The following is a 5,731-nucleotide window of genomic DNA, read 5'->3' as shown; positions in this document are numbered from 1 at the left end:
CTTTGTTTAACTATGTTTTCTGTTTTATTATGTGCAATGACCACCAGGGGGCAGACGCTCAATGTAGGAGCTGCTGAGCTGAAGTGACTTGGAAGTGGTAGTTTCTCTGGTGACACACCCCAGAACCAGAGAGGACAGAGCCCAATTCCTTGGTGGGCTGTGCGATTCCACCTTGGGCCATGGGTTAGTTGCTGCTGGGGCACTGTTGGCCCCGAATTTGGTTTACTGCACACTTGTGTTTGTGTTCATGTATGACAGCAACTTTGCAGAGTGCACTCTCATACTCTGGGACCCCTATCTATCTATCTATCTATCATCTATCATCTATCTATCTATCTATCTATCTATCATCTATCTATCTATCTATCTATCTATCTATCATCTACCTATCATCTATCTATTATCTATCATCTATCTATCTATATCTATCTATCTATCTATCTATCTGTCTATCTATCTATCTATCTATCTATCATATATATATATAAGACTAAGTGACCAGCTGTATGTCCGACACGCACTGGCTATTTAAAAATATTTCTTCTAATTAATTTCCTTTCATTGTGCATGAATCCATGCACAGGGCCACTAGTTTAAAATAAAAGGCAGGTAAATGGGAGGTAAATGGGAGGCAGAGCCTATATGTCCTTGTTTAAAATGTATTCTGTGTTATTTCTAAATTTTGAGCCATTATTATCCAAGTAATTTTGCTCCTTGTCTTAAGTTTTGTTTTTATGCATCCAGTATAACATTTATATGCCAGGAACAAAAGCTACAATATTAAGCCAGTAACATTGATTAGGAACAGAAAAAAATGTCTAACACTAAACAAGGAAGGGTCCAAAGGAAACAAGCATCCCAGCCAACTGAAAAACCCTTTACATGTATTATTATTTTTATTAAGCTAGTTATATGTTTTTTTCCTTCATCCACTGTAACTTGTACTTTATGATATGTTTGGTTAGATGAGTTAAAACTTTCTACTATTTTATCATCTAGAAACTCTAATTTTACTTCTGGGCAGTTAGTTTCATTCATTCCTATATTTAGACATTACTCATCTAAAATACTCATTTAGAGTAGATCCATATATAATTCTCCTAGAGGAATTATTAGGGAGGTGTTCTTGAAGGTGTTTGTCTAAGATGGGTCCTTTATAATAAATATAGCCAGAAAAAAATGTAATGTACCAGAGCTTATATTGATAATAGAAGTCCAGTGTATGCCCAACAAAGCATTCATTCATTATCATAGCTGATAATCAGAATATTAGTTTAGTAGGTGGGAAAGATTTACAGGTACCTAAGTTAAAATTTTTCATGTCTAATAAGGGAAGGGATCTGGAGAGACAGATATTGTTTCCACTAGGAAACCATAAGAAGGATAATAAAAATCACTTTATATACATTCAGTCAATAACAATTAGGTGATATAAGAACAAAGTTTGAGCATCATTAATTTGTGAGCATACAGGCCTTGTTGAAGTCTTGGAATAGCTACCTGCCTTCTTCAAGGCTGGTAGCTTCTCATCCTTGAGATGAAGGCCAGTGTTAGAGACAGGGGCAAATGTCTATCTGTGGTTAGGCACCTGATAAGGTAAAGTCTCTTTAACACTGTTGTAGAGAGTCTTTCATTAATGTCTTTCCCAATGGACAAAAACCTCCCACTTGTAAATTGTGGTCTTTGAATCTTTGTCTTTTGGGAATACTGTGAAATGAAATGTTGCTAATTTATCAGTTCCTTTAATGCAGAATGTCTACTTTTTAGTTCCTTATATTGGGAGAAACAAAACATTTAAAAATCATCAATATTTTAAACAGAGTCATAAGAATAATAATTCATTTAGTCCCATAACTATTTTTGTTTATCCTGGTTATTTGCCAGTATTTTTAAAAATGAATTTAGTTATTCTTTAGAGTTCTATAAATCTCCATCCTGGTAAAATATATGACCAGCTTAGGAGCCTGTAACTTGAGGTCAGGGTCCTTTTCATGGATTTTTCTAAAGACATAACATATGCATCAGAGTAAAACAATTTCTTTCTATGAGTGACAAAACTTAAAGTGGCATGGTTATAGATTTTATTGTAATATAATTGATAAAAAAAACTTTGCTTTTCTATACGATATAACATTCCAAGACAATAATTTCTTGGTAAATAATTATTGTGAAATGGCATGAGAATAATATAAGGTCTATATATATTTAGTTACAATACATAATGTCAGCATATAGAAAACAAATAACATGTAAACATTTAAAACGTTACATATGCCTTTTTGGAAGTATTCATTGAGCATTGGAAATAATTCATAAACTCCCAATATGGAGCACAAATATCCGGAGTATCAGTGCTGGACTCCCTCCACAGGAAATCATCACTTTTGGCTTCCCTGGTGTTGCTGACTGAATACCTGCTACCACTGAATTTCCTGTTTTCCTGTTTGAACTTGGCTCTAAATCCTTGCAAGTTCCTTTCTGAAGATCAAAATTTCTATTATATAACATCCATTTTAACAAAATATATGTATTTTGGAGTTATTATTAATTTTTATTGGGCAAACTTCCCATGTAATTGCAAATATATTAAATAGGCCCAATTTAGTTTAAAAATATTTTTTAAGATGAGAGAATAAATCCTTGAGGCATTCTAGGGCCGATTGGAATGACTAAAAGTCATCCTCTCAGTTAAAAGTCTCTTAAAATTCAAACTTTGGGGAGGTTTCAGATATACTTAACCAAAAGATTGTATCATAAACTCTTTGTAAATCTAGGTAAAAACATATTTTAAGGTAATAACTCTAAAAGACTAAAAATAAAAATATATATTTTTATTATTCAAATTTAAACCACTTTTAATATTAAATATTTTGTCCAGACCACAGACTTCTGCTTAATTTATAGCATTTAATCATTTTTAAATTATGACAATAGAATAATATATCCAAGTAATGCCATCTGCAGGCTAAAAAATTACCACACATAATACACAGACAAATAATATCACACAAAGAACATATATACGAACACCATACACACAAATCAAATTACTACTTTTTCCAAAGAAAATGCAAGATTTAAAAAATATATATTTTTTTATTGATTTCGGAGATGGTGAGGGAGAGAAAGATAGGAACATCAATGATGAGAGAGAATCATTGATTGACTGCCTCTGACACGCCCCCTGCTGGGGATTAAGCCCACAACCCAGGCATGTGCCCTTGACCTGAGTCTCTCCTTATCAAGTGAATAGGGCCTGATTTTACCAGTAAAATATGTATTGCCCCATAAAATGCCCTAGTTGAAAGAGAACAGGTTCTGATTTTAAAAGAGCCATTGATTGCTAAGATTTGCACAGAAGCCTTACACTGAGGGAGAAGGAAAGTTAGTTGGGTAGTGTTAAGAACAGATAAAATAGCCCCAGTATCTACAAGGGCTTTAGTAATTCCCCTTTTATGATAATTTCAATTTATCCTAAAGTATTAATAAGGAGAAAGGGAAACACCTTCTCACAGTCCTCAGAACATCCATATTTTCACTTGTGTTCATTTACTCTTTGTAAATCCAATTTTAGTTTTCTGCAATCTTTCTTATGGTGACCTGGCTTTCGACAACAAAAACAGAATCATCTGCAGTTACACAGCAGACTTTATTTAGTAATTCTTTTGCCTTGCTCTCAGAAAGCAGGAGGTGAAATAATTGGAACAGATCAGAATAGCCAATTTCCAAATCAAGATATACTTTATATATATTCATTCACTTAAATTTAAGAGATAGCCTTTTTCTAATTTTTGCATGCAAAATATTAATTTTGGTACCCAAAGACAACTGCATTTTGGCCATTTTTAAAGTTAATATTTTGTAGTTAAATCTTCTCATTTCTGTAAAGCACTTGCAAGTAACAGCTTCCTATTAGGAGAATCAAATGAGGGCTGGGGTTTGGAAGCTTTGGGCCATGTTAATTTTAAAAATTTTATTTTTTGGATATCTGCAGTCTGATTTGTCATTGCCACAGGCTTGGATTAAAAGCTAAGGCAAAATAGGTGAAGGGAGTTGAAAAGTATAAATTTTTAGTTATAAAATAAATAATTAGAGAAGTGAATAGGGCAGCTAGCAGGATGAAGGTGAAGGAGAGGGGGTGAGTGAGGGGGTGAAAGGAGAGTGGTGTGTGTGTGTGTGTGTGTGTGTGTGTGTGTGTGTGTGTGTGTGTATGAGTGAGGGACAGTTAAATCCGGCAGGAGTAGCAGGGGTTGACAGACCAGGCTCTCTGGGACAGGGGGCACCAACCACTTCTATAGGCACTCCGCAGCTTCAGGGCTCAGGCACAATGCCCACATCCATCTTGAAGGGCAGAGGGGCCTCTTCTAGGAACTCATCAGCACCACCACTCAGACAGGCCTTGGACACTACCTTCAACCCTGAAGCCACTCCAGCCAAAATCCTGCTGCCCCACCTACAGACCTGCAGATGCTAGGATGTCCACCTCCAAAGGTGCATAGCTCCTGAAGCAGTAAGTGCGACTTCCCCCTCCCCAGCTATTTGACTTCTGGACACCTCAGTCGCACCTTTCCAGCATGCAGGCTTCCTGAGCCCACCGCCCCACAGGCCACTCTTGGGTACCGCTGTGAGCCCCTGCTAGGCGTACTCATATCCAAACAAGGGCACCCAGAAATTCTGAATCCCCCCTTCCTAGCTGCCTGCCCACCAACACCACGGTCACGTGGCTTCAGCGCAACGGCCCGGCCCCTCTCAGTGCGTGAGTGTGCCACCCTGACAAAGGACCCATGGTGCCTCTGTGAGCTGCCATTGGATGCGCATGAATCCAACCAAGGGTTCAAGGCCGCAAGACAGCAAAAACAGTCTTCTCACTCCACAACTGCCAAATCCTGACACCACAGTTGCACTTTTCCAATGTGCAGGGTTTCTGAGCCCTCCACCCCACAAGCTGTTCTTGGGTGTGTGCCTCTGTGAGGCCCCGCTGGGTGTGCTCATATCAAAACAAGAGTGCACAGCCCCAGGAGTAGAAATTCTGACTTCCTCCCCTCCCAGCTGCCTACCCAGAGACACAATGGTCATGTGGCTTCAGCAGCACTCTCAGTGTGTGAGTGCACCACTCTGGCAAAGGGCCCCAGTGCCTCTGTGAGCCACCACTGGGGAAGCATGAATCCAACCAAGGGTGCAAGGCCCCGGCAGCAAAAACCGAGTCTTCCCACTCCACAGATGCTGACCATTGGCCACCACAGTTGCGCTTTTCTAGTCCACAGGATTCTTGAACCCTAGCACCTGACAGGTGGCTCCTGTAAGATTCTGTGAGGCCCCACTCAGCACGCTCATATCCAAACAAGGGTGCACAGCCCCAGCAGTAGAAATTTGGACTTCTTCCCCTCCTGGCTGCCTGCCCACAGACACTGCATCACGTGGCTGCAGTGCAGGGGCACCTCTAGTGCACTGCCCTGACAAAGGGCCCCAGGTGCCTCTGTGAGCTGCCACTGGGAGCACATGAATCCAACCAAGGGCACAAGGCCCCAGCAGCAACAACTGAGTCTTTCCACTCCACAGCTGCCAACCTCTGGACACCACATTTGCACCTTTCTATTGTGCAGGCCTCCTGAGCCCCATCACCCCAAAGGCAGCTCTTGGGTACTTCTGTGAGCCCCTGCTGGGTACGCTTATATCCAAACAAGGGTGCACAGTGCCAGCAACAGTAACTTGGTCTTTCACCTTCCCACCT

Source organism: Pipistrellus kuhlii, unplaced genomic scaffold (assembly GCF_014108245.1).
Source record: "Pipistrellus kuhlii isolate mPipKuh1 unplaced genomic scaffold, mPipKuh1.p scaffold_m20_p_16, whole genome shotgun sequence".
Classification (NCBI taxonomy): Eukaryota; Metazoa; Chordata; class Mammalia; order Chiroptera; family Vespertilionidae; genus Pipistrellus; species Pipistrellus kuhlii.
Note: the sequence above shows the minus strand (reverse complement) of the source record.